Raw genomic sequence first — 24,153 nt, forward strand, 5'->3', positions numbered from 1 at the left:
CAAACATCACTATTTATACAAAACTATCAGCGCGTTTTTCAGAAAAAAGGGAGAGCTGGCTTCTATCGCCCAGTAGCTCGCGCCTCTTTAGGCCTCTTCCCAGGATTCTCGCTTTGAATTGTCCCTTTCAAGTTGTGTTTTCTCCTGACACCTCAAACCTCCCGCCAGAATGCTCGCGCCTCTTCGGGACAGTCCAGGACATTTTGTGTTTCCTCACACTCACATTTCCTTGTTTTCGCGTTTCACGAAATCCGACACGATTTCCATGACGCAGCTTTAAACATACGGATTTTTCTTTCTTTTTTAAAAGGGGGAAGGGCTAGTCGCCCCGATCCGCGACGGATCGTTTTCATGTCAATCAAAATTCCGAAATTTTTTCGCTTTTTCGCAGTTTTCCAGCAAAAATAAAAATCGAAAATTGATAACACGACGTCAGTTTTCCTCAAAATTTCAAGCACTCACAAATTCGAGTCTTAATCTCACAAAAAAAATCAAATCAAATACACTCGTAAAAATCTTTTCTAAAATTCATCCCTGACGGTTTGAGTTTGAATTTTTCGAGTTACAAATCAATTTCAATAATTCCGACGCAATTTAATTCAAGACACGAGTTAATTGCTCAATTTTCAATTCACTTCCTTTTGAGAAGTCCAAACGCGACGACTTGTCGCAAATTTTAGAAAAAAAAAATCATTTCAATTTTCAATTTTTAACTTCGTGTCATCGCGGTTAAATTTTGTCTTCAATCGAGTGTTTTTACGTGTTTACGTTTATGCATACGTGCTACCTGTTGCCTGTTTCTCTACACTAACGATGCAGGAACTAGTGCGAAGCAAAAGGAGAATTGACAGCCGATAACGCTTCTATGAAACACAACACAAAAAGCCACAAATCACAAAATGAATCACAATCCAAAAACACATATATACAAACCGCCTCACGCAAAATACATCGACACACGTTTGATACAAACAACTGATCGTACAAACAGGATCCAGTACAGACATCTATCATACAGACACTGGCCTAAGACAACAAACTGGGGGCTATCTGCCACCTACCGAAATAAGCACTCCCTATCCTTTCGCTCGGAAAAGAAAAGGAGCAACACGGGAAACAGAGGAGTAACAACGGAAGCAGAGGTGGTTACCATGACGGTAATACCTCGTTCCTGCTCCACGACAAAAAAGAAGACAGTGTCTGGCACACTTTGGATGATAAAGAGGTCAAGGACCATGATGCGATGCACCACCCCGGTGTTGACCTCCAATCATCAGCTACCCTGTCTATGAGCCACAACGAAAAGGACAAGCCGGCTGCGACAGCCGCCTCCCCTCCTCCACGGAAGCATCCTCTACCACCACCTCGGCTCCAGCAGCCTCCCCGGTCACTTCTGCTCCTCCGAGATCATCCTCCTCCTCCAAGGCCTCCAAAACATACCCCATAGGTCCCAAATAGTACCTTGCAATCAAAGGCAAACAAAGAACGTCAGCCGAAATTTCGGCATTACGACGGCGTAAAATGGACAAATCCAAAAAAAACCAAAAAAAAAACCCTGCAAAGCAGAACAAGGGCAATTCCGCTCAAACCCAACCAAACAAAAACAATTCACAAAAAGCAACAAAAACGCACAAAAAAACGACTCGCCCTTCTTTTCAAGCAAAAGACGAGTCAAAACACCCACAACAAAAAATGGCACCCCAAGACCCACACAAGGTCCGCCAACAAACCAAAATACATTCCCGATACAATGGGGTATTTTTCTACGGCTCGAAAAGACAATTTCTACGCTAATATTTTGACAATTAATAATGATTTTTACAAGTTGACCTAAGTTTCTGACAAGTTGCTGTAAAATTTCTGTTTCAACCAAACAATTTGTAAAATGCATTATAAATTGACCTTATGAGTTTTTGATTTGATTCTTGCGCTCATGATTTAATAACTCTCTTTATTTTATAAGTATAAGTCTTCAAGAATTAATTATGTTATTAATTATTTATGATTTTTAGTTATAGCAAGTTTTCCTTAATCTTGAACAAATGAAAGTTTTTGTTTCTTGATATTTTAATATTGTGAATTGTGTGAAGTAGATTAACATGTCTAGTGATATGCGGAATGTGTTCCCTAAGCCTTTATATATGATTACAATAATTGCATCCATGTTTAGTTAGATATCATTATTAAGAAAAGATTAATTAATTAAATAGTTATGCGTATCTTTCGTTATAAATTATTATTTATTTGGCAATGTATTCGCCAATAGTTAAGTAAGAAGTTGAAATAAAGTTTAGTTCGAAATCTAATATGATGTGATTTGCTGTTAAATCAAAGACTGTGTTATTCATTTAATCATTACTTGGAGTTGTGTTTGAAATAGTTTAAATAAAGTTAGTTTAAGTTGTGGTTTTGTTACTCGAAAGTAAGTCAAATATTTGGTATTCAGTTAACTATTAATTCATGTTAGAAATAATACTTGTTTTCTATTACAATGTGTGTTTTAATATTTTGTGGCGTTACAACAATAAGTTGTTAGTTCCTATTGTTTGATTTTCCGAACTTCGAGGACGAAGTTTATTTTTAGGGGGAAGGAATGTAATACTACGAATGTTTTGAGTTATTATCGTGATACTTTGTGAGGATATTGGTATGATTGATAATCGTAAATGGACAATTGTGTTGGCTGGTGCTTAGTTATGAGAATGTCTATGTGTGTTGTGGTAGAAGTTGTGGGCGAACTTCGGGACGAAGTTCATTTTAAGTGGGAAAGACTGTAATACTCCGTATTTTTAATAATAATTTATAAGAATAATTTATGTAGTTTAATAATTGATTAAATGACATTTCTAATAATAAATACAAGTAACACGTTCATTAAATAATAAATTAATAATTCAACTCGGGAATTGGGTTTGGCTAATATTTGTGCTTTGAGCCGTGTGCTATTATTATATGGGCCGAAACTTATTAAATTGGTACGAGTGTAATCGCGATTTATATCGGAAAATTTATAATAAAATAATAAGGAGATAATAATATATAAAGGTAATTATAATTATAATAATAATAATAAAGTTATGGCAATAATAAATTAGTAAGTATTATATGAGGAAATCATAGTTATGGTAAGGTTAATAATATGTGATAATAATAATGATATAATAATAATGACAATTCCTATACTAATTAAAATAAGGTAAGTTACATAGTTTCCTAATTGGCCTCGTATTCTCTAAATCTTACACTATAAATACCACCTTAAATCTGAGAAATAATTCACAAATTAAAAGAAGGAGCTTTAGGAGACGGAAGAAGAAGGAATTAACATAAATCAATTAATCAACTCGAGGTAATTATTCATCTTAAATCGGTTTATATTCTTTTCATGCAAGCATCTTTAGATCCATAGTATGACTTCTATAGACCACCATAGGACTCGGGAATTGGACCTATAGCGACATTGGACTGCAAAGTTTCTGACCTGACCATTGTTGACCGTCGTTGACCGTGATAAGGTGGTGTTTAGGGCGACTAAAGGTGGCTGGTCAGGAGGGTTATGCAGGTTTGGTTATGAGGGATTGGAATGGGTAATTGAACCCTTAGTTGACCTCGTCTTGACCTGGGTATGGAGGGGTTGTGACGGGGGAAGGTGGTCGGTCCTTTTGGTGGTGGTAGTATGGTGGCAGGTGGCGGTTTGCGGCGGAGGTGGCGAAAACAGGGGAGGAGGACGTGTTTGGGCAGGCGGTTTTCGAGAGTATTTTTAGTAGTTGTAGAAGGTCTGGGTTGGGGTGGTTTTGGGTGGCTTTTGTCGAGAGTGGATTGGTGAGTTGATTAGTGGTTGTAGGTGGCGGTGAAGGTGGTGTTTGGTGGTGGTTATGGGGGGTTTTATGGGGGTGTCAGGTGAGTGTTGTTGGTGTCGGGTGGATTAGGGCGTGTTTTTGAGGGTGCCTGGTGACGGTTAAGCTGGTGGTTGGGGGATGGTTGGATGGTCCGTGGTGTAGGGAGGAGGTAGGCAGGTCGGGTGGTGGTTGTGGTGGCTTGTGGTGTCGGGTTTGGTGGGTTTTATGAGGGGTGTTGGTCACGGTTTATAAACCGTGTATAGGGTGGTGTGTGTTTGTTTTTGTGACGGGTTTTAATTGTTTAATTAGTTCGGGTGAGTCGGGTTCGTAATTGAATCGGGTTTTTAGTTATCATAAACCTTTAATAATTATAATAAATAATTAATTTGAATAATTAAATAAAAGGAATAAATAAATGAATAAATAAGTAAAGTTAGTAATTATAATTGTTGTAATTGTTATTATTATATAGGTGACGGAAATTGTGAAGAGTTTATAATCGGATTTGTGAGCTTTAATTATTGGATTGCGTAATTGGAGTGCTTGCTTGCCAGGTAGGGATAAATCCTACTCAACTTTTACTCGATAATGTTGTTGGATGAATTATCAGTTGTGAAGTATATGTCATTGGTTTATATTGTGGTTGTTGGTTATCTCATGTCGTAATTGTTGGATATCTCAGTACTGGGATGGTGAATACCTCAACTTCGGTTGGGATGGTGAATACCTCAACTTCGGTTGGGATGGTGGATACTTCAACTTCGGTTGGAATGATGTAAAGTGAGCACGTTGTTAAGGGAGGTGTGCTAAGGAAAAAGATGGGCACGTTGTCAGGGGGTTGTGCAATATAAAAAGGAAGTTGGATTGTTATCGTGTGTTTTTGTTGTTAGTATTTATTCCTACTCAACCTCGCGGTTGACGGTGTAGATCGTAAATGGCTGCGGTGAACCGTTTTATGGGGAAGAGATTGTGAGTCAAAAAGATTAGGTGACTTGGGAGCATTGGGATGAGAGCCAAACTTGGAACCGTAGATGAAGTCTAGATCACATATATAGTTATATCACATATTTATTTTCCATTTATGAGTTGTATTTATTTTTATATTAAGTTTTAGTTGATTAAAATTGTAAAACTTATGTAATCATTAATGTTTTTATTTAAAAATCTTTTGGTGAGTTGGACTTTGTTATCTACTACCCTTAAAGGGAAATCGAGATAGTAACAATCCTATTTATTTGGGAATGTCAGTTAAAAACTAGAATAAATGGGATGTTAAACAACAATTAAATGTCGGTGACCCCAAAACAATTTGAGATAAAGGCTCTAATATTGTTATTGTGTTGAATCTATATATATCTCCTTCGTGAGTGGTTCCGATTTTGCGGGAAATTGTTCGGTTGCAATGAATCGATAACATAATCCTATGGCAACTGACTAATCTTCTGATATTTCTGGAGCAATTACATGTTAATAATTCTGCGTTGATCATGCTCAATAGATACTATTTTCCATTCTTAGAGATTTCAATCAATAGTTATAACTTAAGGAGCTCAATTTTACTGTAAAGTAACCGTCTTGGAGTTTCATTTGTTCCTAGAATTTATGTTTTTGTTCTTCGTGTAGGTAGTAGTAGAATTGTTTATTAGTAGGCATTCCTCATGAGTTAACGAATCACCTTGTGTGATTGTATAATTGTCGTTGTTTAGTGATCGGTTGCCTTATACTCCCCCGTCTCAATGAAATGTTTACATATATATGCATTATACACAAAGACAAAGGTACAAAGAGAGAGGAATTGCTTTTAATATTATTAAAAGATAAAGTAGAGAGTAAAACATATTCAAAAAAGGAAAGTGTAAACCATTGACTGAAACACCCAGAAAAGAAAAGTAAACTGTTGACCCGGACATAAGGAGCATTTACTCAACAGTCTTATATGCTCTCATTGACAAAAGATCCTCATTGACGCTAGAACAGACCCTGAGAAATCCTACTTGTGCAAAAATCGCTCTTACTGGAAAGGTGTGCTTTATTTGTAGTGGTTCACTTTTAACATTTGGTTCTTATTTCGTGTCTTCGGATCAATTTCTTGTTTCGTGCAATCAAACTTTTATCGAGCAATTGTAGTGGACTTGTAATGGAAGAGGTCGTATGTTTTTCAACTAAGGGCCCCTCATCATGGCCTGAGCTTCAATAGATGAAAAGAATTATCGTGAACCGAGGTTCATCTGAAGAACTTTCTCTTCTTAAAGTGTCTAATTTATTGCTACATGAAGACAATAGTACAATTATCACGAATTGACTCAAATTGCGGCATTCATTATTTCTGATATCTCCAGTATGACTTTGAATTTGTTTACCATTTCTATTGTGAACAATAGCTCAAAATGGTAATTATTGTTTGAGGAACTTCTGTTGTTGATTTTGAAAAAGAAGTAAATTCATATTAGTGAGTTTCTTTAGATGTAGTCTTCATTTCCTGTTTACTCCAAGTAAATTACTGAAGTAATAAACTCGGTGTTTGTGGCAGGTTGTTGGTACACTATTTTGATGTATATTTGGTTACTAGCTTTGTTTATTTCATTCTTTATCCTATAAGTATTCAACTAGCTCCTGTTTTTATCAGTGCGAGGGACTTACACATGGTGAGCATTTAATCGTATGAGCTCTTTTTATTAGTGTCCATTACGTGTTCATAAACGGATTTATTTTTCTGACATAAAACAATTCATTAGAATTTGCAGGAATATGATTATATTTGTTCAATGAAGGTTTCCTATTGTTACTCATCAAAGCCTTGGCCGCATCAATTTAGAACATAAGAAGAAGGAAAAGCGCAGAAATCTTTCATATACAACGAAAATATGACATCGGAACTATTTTGAAGAGTTAAGCAGTACTTATCCTCATCTCTTCATTGGTTTTGTCTCCTTCCTTTTTATTTTTCCTTACTGGATACAAATAAGTTGTTAGGGATTCAGTTACGACGCTTCTCCTCTCATTTCTCATTTTATGGTGAAAAACTGGAATTTGATCTTAAAACATTAGATTGTGTCTCAAATGGGGAATCCTGTTGTCGTCCCTTTCTTAGTATAGGATGAAGATACTATGGTATGTTAGCTGTCTAAATCCTTGTAAAACCCCATTTATTCTTTAGGGAAAAAAACCGTGGGAAAAGAGAAATTTGAATGGATTTTTGTTGATATTGTGAAAACAGGAGAGATATCGAACGACGTTTTGTAGATTTTGTGTTGTGAAGTTGGCAAATGTCGTTATTCAAGGATGGCAATACAATTAGTTAGATTTTAGCTCTATTCCGACAATCTCTTTGTTATCAAAACTTAGAAGTAGTTTGTTAGGGTCCGAGGACATTTCTTTAAGAAAGTTTCACAATAACAGTCTAACATAGAACTTATCTCTACATAATAATCTTGCCTTTGGCGTGTGAAAGTTAACTCGCTTTTTTCTAATGACAGTACTTTGGGCAAGATTCATTTAACTTGGTCCGTACTACGACGTTCTCATATTACTATAGAGAGAAGGGAACAAAGGGGAAGGAGCTTGGTCATTACTTTATTAGTTTTTTAACAATTACACATGAGGGAAAAGGACGATGTCAGAAAGGTCATTACATTAGTTTTAACAAATATTCATGAGAGGAGTGAGAAAAACGTTCGTATGTTTTTTTAGTCAATATACATGACTACATGAGGGAGAGAGAGTTGATCAGGATGTTAAGAGATAAGAGATTCTGCTTTGTGTTACTGGTTTTTTAAGTGAAATTGTCTGATTGATGTCATTGGTCTTAGCTAAGAAGCTTGGAGCTGCTATTATATCCCGAAGCATCGATACAATAGAAAGAGCTCCCCATTTAAATCACACATTAGTGAAAATTCAAACTATATTCAGCTAAGCAAGCACCCATTGATTTAGCCGATTTCTGTCAATATTATTAGATACTCCCTCCTATTCTTAATAACCCTCTCCTTTCATTGAAGGCACGGGATTTAAGGGAGGGGAGTATTATATGGTAAAATATTGTAGTGGGGTAGGAGATTGGAGAGAGGGAAGGTATTGTGTGATTAAAATAAGGGTTTTTTGTCAAAAACTACCTTATATTTAGGGGTATTTGTAAAAAAACTACCTTATATTATTTTTCTTGTTTTAAACTACCTTTGTTTTCTCTTTTCTTGGTCAAAAACTACCTAAGCTCACGATATGACGAGATTTGATCGATTTAGCAACATTAAGCTATCTCACATGACTCTGTTAACATCAAACAACAATGATCAACCGCATAAAAACCATAATTTAACTTCATCTAACCAAGATTTATGTTTTTCACATTTCAATAATAACTATGAGCATCTACTAAAATTAAGCGTAAGTACATCATGACTTTCTAAAATCTGGTCTAGGCATAATTTAAACATTAAAGAGTCGTATGAGATAGTTTAAAGCCGAAAAACTAACCAAATTTGTCTATACTCTTAGCATAGGTAGTTATTGACCAAAAATAAAGAAAATAAAGGTAGTTGAAAACAAAAAAATTAATATAAGGTAGTATTTTTACAAATACCCCTAAATATAAGGTATCTTTTGACAAAAAACCCTTAAAATAAGTATTATTGTTGGATAAGGTGATTAAAATAAGATAAAGTATGAGTATTTTGGTGTATTGTTGTGGGGTAGGGTGATTAAAATAAGTATAAAAGTTTGCCAAATAAGAAAATAGGAAGAGTATTGTAGATAGACGAAAAAGGAAATAGGGAGAGTTCTTTAGAATAGGAGGGAATATTACTTTTTGTCTTGACTTTTCAGTTTTACGATTGTTTGAGTTTTGTATTTACTAGGTTTGGTGCCCGGCTTCGCCCGGGCTACCTCTATTTACCGTTAAATTTTATTTTCAATGAAATAAATTATGTTGGAGTTATCTAACTCACACGTTTACTATTTGTAATATATTTTTCTACGGCATATCTTGTAATTATGATGAAATGTAAAATTTATTTTCAAATTATGAGACACGTTCACTACCCCGCTATTAATATTATTAATTTCACGACATTCTTTCTTAATATCATTACGTTCACTACTCCCGTGGTTACTATTGTTTCTTTTACTAATTCCTCTATTTTTTTTTTCTGTTAAATTCAATATTCCCGTTAATTTTATCCGGCCTATATTTAAATAAAAAAATATTTCTTTGAGTCGATTGGTTATTTAATTGTTCATATATTTTCTCATTGTTACCACTGTTACTTTCACTACATTCGTAATTACTTTCACTACTCCCACTATCATTATTATAACTGTCACTACTCCCACATTAATACCGTAATTTTATTAATCTCGTTGCTGCTACTATTACTTTTACTGCATTTAATTTAATATATAATTCTATGATGATACTAATTAATTCCATAAGTGGGGCATGTTAATTTAAGGAAAATCACTATATTCTTGTATCTTCTAAATTTAATTACTTTAATTTAATGTAATTTCCATAAATATTCTTCATCAAGGCATTTTATATTATACTTTTAACCAAAATTATATAATATTTACGTTGAGGTCCCTTTATCAGGTCCATCACACGGTGCTATCGATTTAAAACTATATAGTATAATTAATTTGTATAGATTTATTTAATTACATTGACGTCCCTTGGTTTCTGGAATTAATATATAGTATTGATGAGATTATACCCGACTTGATTTCCTAGCTTATCTGAGTTGTGTGTTCCACTTTGTCATAGTGTTGATGATTGAGTTTCGTGTTTGAGAATAAGGGTACACTTTTTCCTCCTGGTTTGTTTCGGGTTTAGCTTTGTTGTTATGTACGATGCACTGTTACAAAGATAATAAAAGAAATATCGTGATTCTAATTAATCGTTAGTTGTATTTATTCAAAGTTGAGGGGGAGGAGGTGGCTGACAAGTGGTACGCGCATTTTATATAGTCTTTTTAAGTCTCTTTATGCACGTATTTCTATGCTATTTTCGTAGTTTTATGCTACGAAATGCCCCGAATATTCTACCTTGGTTTGTTTTGCTTTATTTGCAGGAATGGACCAGAAAGTAGCGGAATCAAGCCTTTTATCGTCCATTTTGCTTGCATTTAGAGGATGATTGTATTTGGAGCGGAAATACTGCTGTTATGGGATGCGTGAAGTCATTTCGGAAGCTATATCACCAAGTCAAGGTTGAAACTAACGACATAATGAGCTGGCTGATTCAAAGTTACTCGATCGAAGGCTTTCTTGATCGATCGAAGGCTTTCTTGATCGATCGAGCACTTTTGGATAGCAGAAGACTTCGATCGAGTGAAACCCATGTTCGATCGAATTGCGCATAATTGGAGTTCCTCGATCGAGTAGGTTTTCTACTCGATCGAGAGGTTTTGCTATGAATCAGTTCGATCGAGCAGTTCTAAACTGTTCGATCGAGTAACTCGCTAATGGGCTCGGGCTTTTTAGTTTAATTTCGTTTTTTAGGTTTAATAATTGTCTTTCCTATAAATAGGAAAGACGACATAGGGTTTTGCATCACATCATACGTTACTTTTCCCCTGTTACTGCTGAACACTGTCTTTCTCTATTTTTCCGGATCTTATATAGTAATTCTCTCTTTACTCTCTCTTCCTCCTTATTCTCTCTTTAATTTGCAATGTTCTTTATTTCTTGATCTTTTGCTTTTGTTTTATTTATTATGTCTAGCTAATTTAATTGCTAGGATTTAGGGGATTCGATGAACTGTTGTTAGTTGCTAATTAGTTTACAGATCTTTCGTTGTTATTATGTCTATGTTGTTAATCACTGCAATTAACTGTAAATAGCTACTTGAATCGATGCATTTAGCTAATTAATCCAAACCAATTTAATGCAATAACCAACAATCAACTAGCAATATGAATCATGCAAACGAGTTATGAAGTCATTAAAAACTGCTGAACCGTCAACTATAGAGACTTATCATTATGGACTCTCACGGGTCGGTCAAATCACTCAATAAATACAGGTGAGTATATGTAAAAGATAGAAAGAATTCACTTTGTAGTGACACTCACCTAACTACGACCTATAAGAACATGCCTGCAATATAATATGAAAGTAATCTCTACAACCGTACATATGCATTCCAACCAAACAGATGACCATGACACATGCCGAGGTAAATATGGATATGTGAGGCTATGGGTAAGAAGAGGCAAAGATTATTATGGGAGTGTGGAGGTACAGGTGATCAAGCTAGTACCTAACAAAGCCATATGACAACATCCAACTTCTTGCTCAAAATCAACAATAAAACCCGGTGCTAACTAGAAGCACAAATCTCGCAATCTCCATAGTAATTAATCAATCAACTCCCCATAAGATAAAAATGCAATATGGGAGCAAAAATCGCCATTTGAATAAAGACTTTAAACTATGTGAATTGATTTTTTTTCTTCTTTCCTTCTCGGGCTGCAGTCGATCGACCAGGATGGGTAGTCGATCGACCGTTTTTGAACAGTACAACACTTTTTTCTTTTTCGAATCATTTTTTTCTCTTTTGTTTCTTTCTTCCCTTTTTCATCTCTTCCCAACATCATCTCAAAATGAGCATTAGCTACCAAAAAATGAAGTAACAATCCCAAAACGTAAACTACTAGCTTGACAAAGGCCGGCTAAATGTAGGATGTAGTTAACGGGACAAAAAGGCTATTTTTGGCAGTGTGGAGCTTATGGGTAAAATGAGAAAAGGGGACCTCTACCACATGTGTCAACTAACCACAGAACGAATGCATACAGGTATTAATCAGATTAAGTTCATATTTATGCATATTGATGTAACATGTCTTATAAGGAGTACTACTCACAATCCGAAATAAACCGGTCATGAATGACATCAGTTATAAGCTCTAAACCTCAGAAAATGATGTAGTTTGCCATAAAGCTAAGTCAGGTTTCAAGTTCAGCAAGATATTTAACGAAAACTCGTAGATATGCATATATGATCCTACTAATAACATGTCAATTAAGCAAGGCTTAGGCAAAAACAGATGCAAATGCAATGTCATCATTGAAATACTACCGTTCCGACTCGACCTAAATGCTAAAATAAACGTGCAATTTTTGTGCAATTTTTTTTGAAATTTTTGAAAGTTTTCTGAAATTATTTTTGTATACATAAGGGAAAATAAATAACAAATGCAAGACAAAAATGTAAACGTGAATGCAAGCAAATGAGATGCAACGCAAAACCCTTCCCCAAACCAAATCACACAATGTCCCCATTGTGCAAAATCATGTAATGAAGAAAAAGGAAACGGGAATTTGCGATAAATTAACTAAACAAAACATGAAGTAAGAACTTGGAAACTCACAAGACTTTAAGCGCAGCAAAAGGAAACCTCCCCAAACCAGTGTGAGCTAGGAGGTTTTAGTAGCCAGCAGTGCTACCATAAGTACCTGAAAAGACAAACAATACCAGCATAAATCCGAGAAAGCAATGTGGAAGCGGTAATTATGTGCAAAAATTAAAACGGAAGAAAACAGAAATATGGCGGAAAATAAAGAGGAGGGAAGACTCCCTCAATTCCGCAAAACGACCAAACACAGCAGGGGAAAGGTCGTGAACAGGTACAGCAGCGACAATGGTCGATCGACCATAGCAAGTGACGATCGATCGGCCGGAATGAACAGAACGAAGCTCGAAAGTCGCGGCTCGATCGATCGACCATAGGGGCAATCGATCGATCGAGAAACCGCCTGTAACTTTCTGATTTCTTCGAATTAGCTCGATAACTTGAGCTAATATGGTCTATAGACCTGCAAACACACATAATAACGCGCCCAAAATTGCGCAAAACCCAAAGCAACAGTCTAAAAGTATATAAAATCCTAAGCAAACTTATAAAATGCGAAGTCTCGCGCACACAAAACAATAAAAAGAGTCTAAAAGAAATAAAATGTTTGTAAAATCTCAATCAACTAATAGTTGATCAAGAACGGCCACGGAATGGCCCACTTAATCGGCTTCTGGCTATTAGAGGTAGCCTCTACAGTGCTCATCTTCTCGGCTGCACTCTTCTAAACTCCAACATCCGCAGAACTCAATGGATCAACATGTTGGACATCTTCCCACTCGATGACCTCCTCCAGCTCGTCAGAATCCAAATCGGAATCCGTCACTTTGACTGGCTCATCATCGGGCTCCTCATCCGTGCCATAGCTAAGGCATCCTAGACCACCTCTTTGAACTATTGGCTCCTTCACAACTGGAGCAACATGTAGCTTTCCCTTCCCCAAACCAGCTCCTGCAATATTCAAAACAGAAGAATCTTCCTCCAATTTGCTCCCAATCTGGGGCGGAGGTGTCACAACAGGAATAGGCATATCAGGAAGTATAAAATAAGATTTCTTCTCAGAAACCGTATTGCAAGTGATTGGCCACATGGGGTCTTTCTTCTTAGCGGTCTGAGCAAAGACGATGGAATGTTTCCCTACCTTAAAGGTCAAAGTCCCAGAACCAACATCAATAATTGCACCAGCAGTGTGCAGAAATGGTCTACCTAGTATGATAGGAATGTGGGCATCCTCGGGCATATCTAGGACGACGAAGTCAACAGGGAAAAAGAACTTTCCTATTTGCACAGGAATGTCCTCTAAGACTCCTATATAGGCCGGATCGCAGAACGATCACCATCTCGACGGTCATGTTGGTAAAATGCAAACCTAGTCAATTTGACTTTCTAGCAAGACTCAAAGGCATCACACTAATACTGGCTCCTAGGTCACACAAGGCTTTCTCAATAGGAAAGGTGACAATATTACATGGGACTGAAAAACTACCTGGGTCTTCTAGCTTATGGGATGCAGTATGGGTCAGATAAGAACATGACTTCTCAGTGAGTGCGACAGTATGCACAGTTTCAAGTGACTTCTTTTTAGACAATAATTGCTTCATAAATTTCATGTAAGAAGGCACTTGATTAACTAATTCAAGAAAATGAACTTGTACGTTTAAGCTACGAACAACATTTTCAAATTTATTAAACGATACCTGTTCCTTCGTCGGCACTAATCTCTCCGGATAAGGGGCTGAAAGTAGCAACTTAGCCCTCTCCTCAAAATCTCTCATGCCGGCGTTAGTGGACTTAGAATGAAAATCCACGACCTTCTCCTTATTGTAACTCGACCCCTCTTCAGACCGTCTCAAAAATGAACCATTAACCGACATCGGGTCATATTTCGGAACCGGGACTGACCCATCAGCATTTGGGTCTTGCCTCAATATTTTCGGAGCAGTCGTACCCCGAAACAAGTGATCCCTCAAGTTGTTAGGCATTGGAGGACGAAAAGAATCACCTTCAGCGGTATTATCGGTCGATCGACCAGGTTGGTGATCGATCGCCCGACTTCTCTGAGACCGAAGCTCTACCGTTTGTCGCGGACTGGTCGATCGACTGGGTATGTCAGTTGATCGACTGACATACCTGGTAATCGTCTTTTTCTTTCCACTGTTCGTTCCAGCTTTCTTCTGACTCGGTTCCACCTCATCTTTTTCAGTAATGTCCTCGACCATAGCGGGCCCATCAAGGGTAGACCCACTCCTCAAAGTAATGGCATTAAGGGTCTCCTTTTGATCAGTCTGTATCGGTAAATGTCCCGGAGCTCGAGTTGTATTCTTGCTAGCCAATTGAGCAATTTGGCTCTCTAACATCTTCATCCCGACCTCTCTAGCTTGAGACTCTTTCAGCAACAAATTTTTCAATTCGGCAAATTCGGAACCTTGGGACTGCTGTTGCTGCTGAGGAACATATGGAGGCTTTTGGAACTGTTGTTGCTTATGAGGGGCACATAATTCTGCTGCTGCTGCTGCTGTGGAGGTTGAGTCGGATTTAGGACATTTTGGCTACTCCACCTCAAGTTGGGATGGGTATTCGGCTCATAATAAGTGTTTGTCTGCCTATAATGTTGAAAGGCAGCACAAGACTCAAAGGGATTAGGACAATTGTCCGAAACATGTCCCTCAGCTCCACATCTTTGCGAGGCAGAAAGGACCGTCTCAGAAACAAAGATTCACATGATAGATCCCTCCTTTTGAAGCTCCTCCTAACTCGTACTTATCAAACCTCGCCGTGAGAGCCTCTAGTGCAGCTACGAGGAAGGAGATTCAAGACTTCTCCTTTGATTTCCCCTGGAATTCCCATACTCAGCTTTATGGGTGGCCAAGTCATCGATTATTTTCCACCCCTTAGTCTCTCCAACATTCTCCTGGAACCTACCACTAGCTGCAGCATCCAGGATAACTCTCTGATCGTCATAGAGCCCATTATAGAACTGATTGCATATGCTCCACTTCTCAAACCCGTGATGCGGAATGGTTCGCACCAGCTTCTTGAAACGGACCCACGCCTCATGAAAGTTCTCATCCGGACCCTCTTTAAAGCTCGTGATCTGAGCTCTAATGGCATTCGTCTTCGAGGCAGAAAAGTATTTCTTGTAGAATGCTAGGGCCAAGGAATTCCAGTCAGTGCTCCCATTAGCAGCTCGATCCAAGTCTCTGTACCACTCCCTTGCAGCATCACGAAGGGAGAATATAAACATAGTCTCCTTCACCTGGTCCTGGGTCACACCGGTTGGTGGGGGTATGGAACAGTAATAATCAATGAATGTCTCCATATGCTTAGCTGCATCTTCATTTGCAGCTCCCCCGAATTGGTTTCTCTCAACCAAGTTAATATACGAAGGCTTCGGCTCGAATTTTTTGTCTTCCCCTGGTAATGCGAATCCTTTGTAAAGATTCACAGCTGTCGGCTCAGAGTGACTGGCTATGCTCGCTTCTTCAGCCATGACTGGAAAATCTGGAGATGTGACGGTCTAAGCTGAAGAAGTGGAAACGGGAGATGAATGTGGATCCTCCTCAAATAGCTCGTTCTCGTAGTAACTAGACAGAGTACTCACTCTTCCTCTGTCGGCAATACTCTAGATGATCGTCTCAACTCATGCAAAGTCTTCTCAATCTCTGGATTGAACGGTAGTAATTCACTACCCTGTGACCTGCGCATAAGAAGAAACTACAAATAGAATATGAGAATAGTTTAAGGAACATATGTCCCTTAAACTAATAGAAAGACTAAAAATAAAACAACTAAAACTTTTAAACAATGCCTCCCCGGCAGCGGCACCAAAATTTGATGCCCGTCGTTGTGTGCACCAAAGATAAAATTTATAATACCTATTAAAACTAACAGAAGCTAGTGGTAACAGGGTCGAACCACAGGGAGGCGATGCAATTATTAGTTGTCTAATTTTAAGTCCAAGGTAATAAATGTGGAGGGTTGGTTTGATTTGGTCTATAGCTAAAGGCAATAAAAGACAATAAACTAAACTAACTGATGAAAACAGACACTAGAAGGGTGCTAAGATGGTCGGTTCACTGTAGTTTCGGCGGCAGTATACTAGGTAGGTCTAAAACAAACAGGTGAGACGGGAAAATAAGAGGTCCTCTCGGTCCACTCTCACAGGTAGCATCTCTCGATCTCGCTACAGGTCCCTAATATCACCAATACTGACTTTCGTCCTGAAAAGTGACTAAAAAGGCTAAACTAACTTATCTTCCGATCTCGTTAATCTAGTCGTCTTAATTAGGTAGGCTATCTCCCTTCCCTATCTTTCGATCTTTATTGGGTCGATCAAATCCTAAACATTCAACTAGTCGCGTGCACTCGATTCATCAAACATAGAATTTAAATTAATTAAAACGAAAATAAATCTCACGAGGCCAGTCGATCGACCAGGGAACCCAGTCGATCGACCATGGCGCGCTCTAGGTCGTCCTATTCTAATGCCGCCTAACCTACAGTTCCCCTACATCCTAGCACAAGGGGTTTAGCTACTCATACTGGAAATAATAACAACAACAAGATTTACTAATAAAACTACAGAATTCATGATTAAAACGGCTAAATAAACGATTAACATAAGACGATAAATTGGCTTCCGGGAGACTATTCTAGCAATTCCTATACTACGAATAAAGTAAGCAACGAAACTGAACAAAAGAATACCGAAGAGGGATTGCGGAGAAGGATCCAAAACCGAAAGCGAAGAGAGCTTTATTGACGGAAGAACAATAATCTTAAGTACCCTAATTCTGAAAATAGAACTAAAACTAAATTAAAGCTTGATAAAAACTAGATAATTATTCTGAATGCTAAAGCTACGTTATATAGGAATACAACGTAGTTCTTATTCCAAAACCTAATGTACTATGGGCTTCTTAATTCTCGATCTTCTTATTCACGTCAGAATTAGCATCTTGGTCGATCGACCACACAAGGCAGTCGATCGACTGCTCTTCACTAGACAGTAGCTACTGGAACTCGTGGGTTGGTCGATCGACTGAGGGCAGCGGTCGATCGACTGAAGTAGCTGATATTTGACTTCTAACTTCTCGTGGATTTGTCCTTCGGGCCTCGAAATACGCACCAAGCTCGTTCCTTGAGTAAATACTTCATGTCAAATGCAATGCAATGTACTCGGGGACGGATTTAGCTCAATTTCTACTCATTTCCGCATAAATCTGCAATATTATATAAAAATACGAAAGTAGACAAAATGGGGCAAATAGTAGCATAAACTACACAAACGAGCTCTGAAATGCGTGTAAAATAGGGTGTAAAACATCATATAAATGACAGGCATCAGCTCTTGCACTCCAACTACATGAACATGATAGATTTAGTTACGCTCAAATTAATGAGCTTGAGTTTGAAATAGCTCAGTTAGCTGCTGAGACGAACTTTAGGCACGCAGAGAGTGGTCTTTCCCATGAAGGACCCGAGTTGCCTATCGATACTAATGATTTATATGACTCGGAGTACGAAGACCTATCTGAAAACGAAGCATCATACGAGGATTTCTGCGCTGCACAACAACAAATACTTGATCGAATTAGTCAAAGTGTTCGATCGAGGGGATTATCTGAGGAAGTGTTCGATCGAACAGAAACTACATCTCGATCGAACAGCTATTATGAGGAGGATCTCGATCGATCAGTTACATGTGTTCGATCGAGTAATATTCAGGAGGAGAGTTCTAGATCGAGTTCTGTCATTGCTCGATCGAGCACTTTGGCCAGGGAGAGCAATGAAATGTCATTTTGGTTCGTTTTGGATGACGATTTTGATGAAGACAATGGTTACGGTGAATCCCCCATTTTCAAAGCCGAGCTGGATGCCTTGGAAGCTACAATTTACGGGATAGAACCCACGAAGGAGGGGAATGAGAAGACAGCTGAGTCAGTGATTGTTCCTAGCGCGGAAGAGGTAATATACTCTTTTGTTAAAGATTCCGACATTGAGAGCAACCAACCTCGTAGTAAACGATAATTTTATTATTGTTGGTATTAATAGTACACTATCTCATATGAATCCTGTTTTTTCTTTTGATGCTCTAACCCCTCTCGGTTGGACCAATAATTTAACAACTCTTCACCATACTTGTCATCAAAAGTTCGTTAAACTAAAATGGTGCCTTAGATTACTCTTAGTTGCTCCTGAGCTCCTTTATTTTCCACCGACGGTTAATTTGAGCTTTTATATTCCGCTCGTAGCTGGAGGGCAGAATTATTTTGTGGACAAATTTGGGAGCTGTCATAGGAAATCTGCTAGGCTTAAATGATGGTACATTTCAATTTCCTATATTATTATTCTATTATGGTGCTACTTACAGTTTTGTGTAGCACATGCGCAGTTATTTGATCGGTTGCTGCGTGCTTTGAGCTGTTTTGACAGGGTTAAATTAAAGTGGCTGAAGAAAGAAAAGAAGGTCGAGCTGGGACCTGTTTGAAACTAGTGTTACCCGGGAGGCAACCCGGAGTTTTAATTTTTAGTTTCTTTTCAAACATTTTTAGTTGTGTGTAATAATTGGTTTTTAAACCATAGACTGGAGCAGTTAGCTCGTTTTGTTAGTTTCGTGGGCTGTTTATTACGTCTTTGCATGAGTCTATTGTGGATGGCTCGATTGAGTACTCTATTTACTCGATCGAACTATTTTGCTGCTGATTTCACTCGATCGAATATATCTTTTTTTTCGATCGAGTGCCTGCAAAAGAGGATCTTTCGATCGAGAGCCCTACTTCCTCGATGGAACTGTTTAGATGCTCAGGTCACTCGCTCGATCATTGGGTCCTTTCGATCGAGTACTATCGAGTAAGTTGGCTTGATTCGCTTCCTGTGACGCTGTTTTGAAGCTGTTTGTGACCTCCCATGTTGCTGGCTGGTTTGGGGAGGTCCCTACTTCGCATATTCTTGTGAGTTTTCCGCATCTCCACTCTCTCCTTTTTAGTTTGCATTTCCTTTCCCTATTTTTGAGTACAATGAGGGCATTATACGATTTGGTTTGGGGAGGTTATGCATCCAGATCTGTGTCTGCATGTTGTTTTTATTGCATTTTTATTATCACGTTTAATTTCCGTATGCATTGTTGTTTATTGTTATAAAAATTCAAAATCTCATAAAAATTTGAAAAATTCAAAAAATTTCACGTTTATTTTAGCATATAGGTTGAGTCGGAACGGTGGATTTCCATGATGAAACTGCACTATAATTTGTCCTTTTGCTTAAGCCTTGCAATAAAATTGATATCTTATTAGCTTTGTCTTATTGCATATCTACGAGTTTATGTTTAAATTTAGCTGAACAAATAGACTTGACCTGATAATTTTGGTAATCTACTTATAAATTCTAAGGCTCATAGCCTTTTAAACTGGGGTCATTTATGACCGGTTTCATGTAGGATTGTGAGTAGTTACTCCTTGCATAACAGGTATCATCAATGTAATACTACGGTTTTATGAGCCTCTGGGTACTCTATCGAGTGGGCCTTACTCTATCGAGTAAGGGTGTTTTACGATTTAAAATAGTTTCTGACCTGTTGGGTACTCGATCGAGTAACCTCGATACTCGATCGAGTAGGCGGCACTCGATCGAGTATGTCAGCTACTCGATCGAGTAGCCGGTTTACGGGGGGATGATTTATCGAGTTTCGTTAATAATGTGATTTAATATATAATCACTTCCGTCACTTTCTTAATACACTTTTACAAACCTAATTACTTTCAAAAGAGAAAACAATCTACGTTCTTCGCATCAATCGCATTATTGGCAAATCCCGGAGCTTGGAAGGTCGGAATTCACCTTTCTTTACATACTGTTTTTATGGTATTTCGTTAAAGTTAGTTAAACCCTAATTTGGGGATTTGGGGGTTTTGTTGTATTTCTTGATTGGTAGTAATTGTATGATTGTATGTTAGGAGGAGGATTCGTAGAAGAGGCCTTTTGATAACAGCTATTGAGATCGTCTGACTGTGTTCTTTCCAGGTAGGGTTTCCCTACTCAGTATTAGTCCCATAATGCATTGGTGGTGATTTGTGTTTGTTGATTGTTATCATACAAGTATTGTGACGGTTGTTGGTGTTGATTGCTGTTTAGTAGTTGTGATTGTTGTATCTGTCTGTGTTCTTCGAGGCGCGTCCCTGGTTGAGTGGAGTCACTTGCGGGAGTGGCTTCACGCCCATTATTAGCCTTCTATGGAACCCGCCACAGAAGGGATGTGCACATTAAGGAATTTGGGTTTATCGCTCAACGAAGATGAGCGGGGATTAGGTGGGAACGGTTGCGGTCCCCCACTGGCGGCGTGGAGTGACCTGTTGCAATGGGAACTCTGGCAGGACTACACACTTTAGTGTGTAGTCAGTATTGTGGAGTTGGGAATGGAGTTCGGAGTATATCTGTGATGATTGAGCTGTGTTGTTTGTTGTGTTGTTGGATTGTATAAATTGTGTGATTAGTACTAACCCCGTTTATTGTTTTAAAAACTGTGGTGATCCATTCGGGGATGGTGAGCAGTTGTTGAGCAGGTATGAGTCGAGTTACATGGGATAGCTGGGATGTGCCACTTTCAGATGATAGAGTCTTCCGTTGTAGCCTGAGTAGTTTATTAAACATTTCATTTAGTAGAGTAGACAGTTGGTTTTGAGAACATGTAACCGTATTTTGGTATTTGGTTTTGGATTGTATCTTATTCACTAAACTTTATACTATTTAAACACTGTTTCGTTATTGTCTTATGACTATCATTGTCTCGGGGAACCGAGATGGTAACATCTTTATACCTGGGTGGTCCTGGTAAGGCACTTGGAGTATGGGGGTGTTACAAAATGGTATCAGAGCGACGATCCTGAAACTTGTAACCAATGAATCCAATGAATATAAGGAGTCAATTAAAATGAACCCGGGGTAAAGGTTGTAGGAGCTAATGCTAAGATTTGGGAGACGTCCTAAAGTCGCGAAATCGCCCTTCAATTTTGAACCGGTCACATGGGGGGTGTATGTCAAGGTCATATGTGGTGTTTGTTAGCTTGTATGTGAATGTGACGATATATGTTGTGAATTGATGGATGTTGGGAGTAGAAGATTGATATGCTGATTGAAAAGTTAGTGAGGTATATATATATGTTGTTTGTATAAGAAGCATGATGGTTGTTTATTATGTGGCATTTGATTACATGAAATAGTTGTTTTAATGATTGAATGAGGAGTTGTGTAGAATCTCATGCGTATTTAGATTATAATGTTGAGTTTATAAAGTTGTACAGTATGTTGGTATATGAGAGATAACATGCGGGTAGTATATACGAGTCAACATGACTCGATCGAGTAGGGGGTACTCGATCGAGTAGGTGAGGTACTCGGTCGAGTGGGTCTGACTCGATCGAGTGGGTATTTGACGTTTTTATAACCAGAATCGTGTTTTTGGGTACTCGATCGAGTACATAGGGCACTCGATCGAGTAGGGGGTCACTCGATCGAGTGGCTGTGCTACTCGGTCGAGTATGTTAGAGATCAGAAGGTCTGTTTTGGGTCTGAGGTTGGGGCACTCGATCGAGTATGGTGGGCACTTGATCGAGTAGCCTCTACTCGATCGAGTAGGTTTAGGCACTCCATCGAGTGTGTTCTGGGCGGTCTGTTTTCGTGTTTTGGGGTTATAATGCGTATGTTTATATCTACCCTTTCTTATATGGTTTCAAGATGCCGCCCAAGAAAAACGCTTTGTATGCGAGAGCTGAGAACATGAATATCGACGATGTAGTTAAGATGTTGGAGCATCAAGATGCTCTTACGGAGGCCCTAAAGAGAGTGGGAAAGGATAAGGAGGTTGATCACTCTAAGATCAGCCTTTATATAGCGAGGTTTAACCCAAAAGAGTACAAGGGGACCGGGGAGCCAAACCTTCTTGACAACTGGCATCGTGAGATGGAGAACATACTGGACCTGGTACACTGTCCTGATGAGATGAGAGAAGAATAAGCTGCGTTCTACTTGAGGGAAGCGGCTGGTGAGTGGTGGGACAAGGTGAAAGTGAGTGCTAGAGAGATGTATACGAAGCAGGGCTTACCTGCTATACCTTGGGAAGAGTTTCAGAGGGCTATGAGGAAAGAGTTTGTACCTGAGCATGTGAGGAGTAAGCTGAGGGAGGAGTTTGATGGGTTTAGGATGACATCTGATATGTCAGTTGCTGAGTACTACAAGCAGTTTAATGAGAAGTCTAGGTATGCTGAGGACATGGGTTTGAGTGAGGAGAACCTAGCGCTGAGATTAGAGAGGGGGTTGACTCCCAAGATCATGGACAAGTTACCCGTGGGAGTCCTTACTAATGTTAAGGAAGCGTATGAGAGGGCTGGGAGAGCTGAGAGGTTGGTGGAGATGGCTCAGGAGAGAGTAGTTGAGAAAAGAAAGGCTGAGAGTGAAGGTGGTGGCCAATCGAGCCACAAGAAAGGCAACCACAATCAGGCTAGAGCGTTTTCTTCTGGGTCAGGGTTCAGTGCTGGGGCTTCCTTTGGGCGTGGCCGTATGAGTGGTAGTTGGGGGATGACCTGCTATGACTGTGGCGGTGTAGGCCACAAGAGACATGAGTGCACGAGTGTACCTGGAGCTTTTCAGAGATCAGCTCAGGGGAGCTATTCTCAGGGGCCAGCACAGAGTTATGCGAGCAATAGACCGTCTGGGTCATGGTCTAACCGGGAAGGTCAGAGCTACCAGGGTGGAGGTAACCGCAATGGCGGTAATTCCTATCAGAAACCAGCTACGAACAACAACAACAATCAGGGGTCGGGTGCTAAACCGACCACATCAGCCAGTACTGTCCAAGGAGGTGGGCAGAAGAGCAGTGGAAAGCTGTTCATGATGGACAAGAAAGCAGCTGAGGACGATGCACATGTTATCACTGGTACTTTTCTTGTTAACGGTATTCATATCTTTGTTTTGTTTGATTCGGGGGCGTCTCAGTCGTTTGTATCTTCGAGTCATGTTAAACGGTTGGGTTTGAGGTTATATGAGTCTGTAAGTGAGAAAGTTTTTATACCTTCGGGTGAGTCTGTATCATGTGGGAGGTTGTATAGGGATGTATCTATGATAGTTGGGCATGTTGATCTACCTGTAGACTTGCTAGAGTTTCCTTTTGATGGTTTTGAGATGATAGTCGGGATGGATTGGTTAGAAAAGTATAAAGCTAAGATAGACTGTCATCAAAAGAAAGTGTCTTTGAGAGGTCCTAAGGGCGTTAGTGTGTCTTATCGTGGGTTTGTGGTCAAATCCAAAGTTAAGTTGATTGCAGCTGTTACCTTGAAGTCCTATCTGAGGAAGGGATGCCCTTTGATCTTGTGCCATGTGAGAGATGACCGGATAAAGAGTCCGACGGTTGATCAGATACCAGTGGTGGGGGAGTTTGCTGATGTCTTTCCAGAGGAAATTCCGGGGTTGCCACCAAAGAGGGAGATAGATTTCACGGTTGAGTTGAAACCGGAGACAGGGCCAATCTCTAAGGCACCATACCGGATGGGTCCTAAAGAGATGGAGGAGCTCAGGAAGCAGTTAGATGACCTGATAGAGAAGGGATACATTAGACCTAGTGTATCACCGTGGGGAACACCAGTTCTTTTTGTGAAGAAGAAAGATGGGAGCTTGAGGTTGTGCATAGACTACAGGGAGCTGAACCGAGTGACGGTGAAGAACAAGTATCCTTTGCCAAGGATAGATGACCTGTTTAATCAGTTGAGTGGTGCATCAGTCTTTTCCAAGATTGATTTGAGGTCGGGGTACCATCAGGTGAAGATTAGAGAGGTGGACATACCAAAGACAGCTTTTACGTCGAGGTATGGCCATTATGAGTATGTGGTAATGCCGTTTGGGTTATCTAATGCACCGGCTGTGTTTATGGATTTGATGAAGAAAATCTTCAGACAGTTTTTGGACAAGTTTGTGGT

The sequence above is a fragment of the Silene latifolia genome, chromosome X (assembly GCF_048544455.1).
Source record: "Silene latifolia isolate original U9 population chromosome X, ASM4854445v1, whole genome shotgun sequence".
NCBI classification, from domain to species: domain Eukaryota; kingdom Viridiplantae; phylum Streptophyta; class Magnoliopsida; order Caryophyllales; family Caryophyllaceae; genus Silene; species Silene latifolia.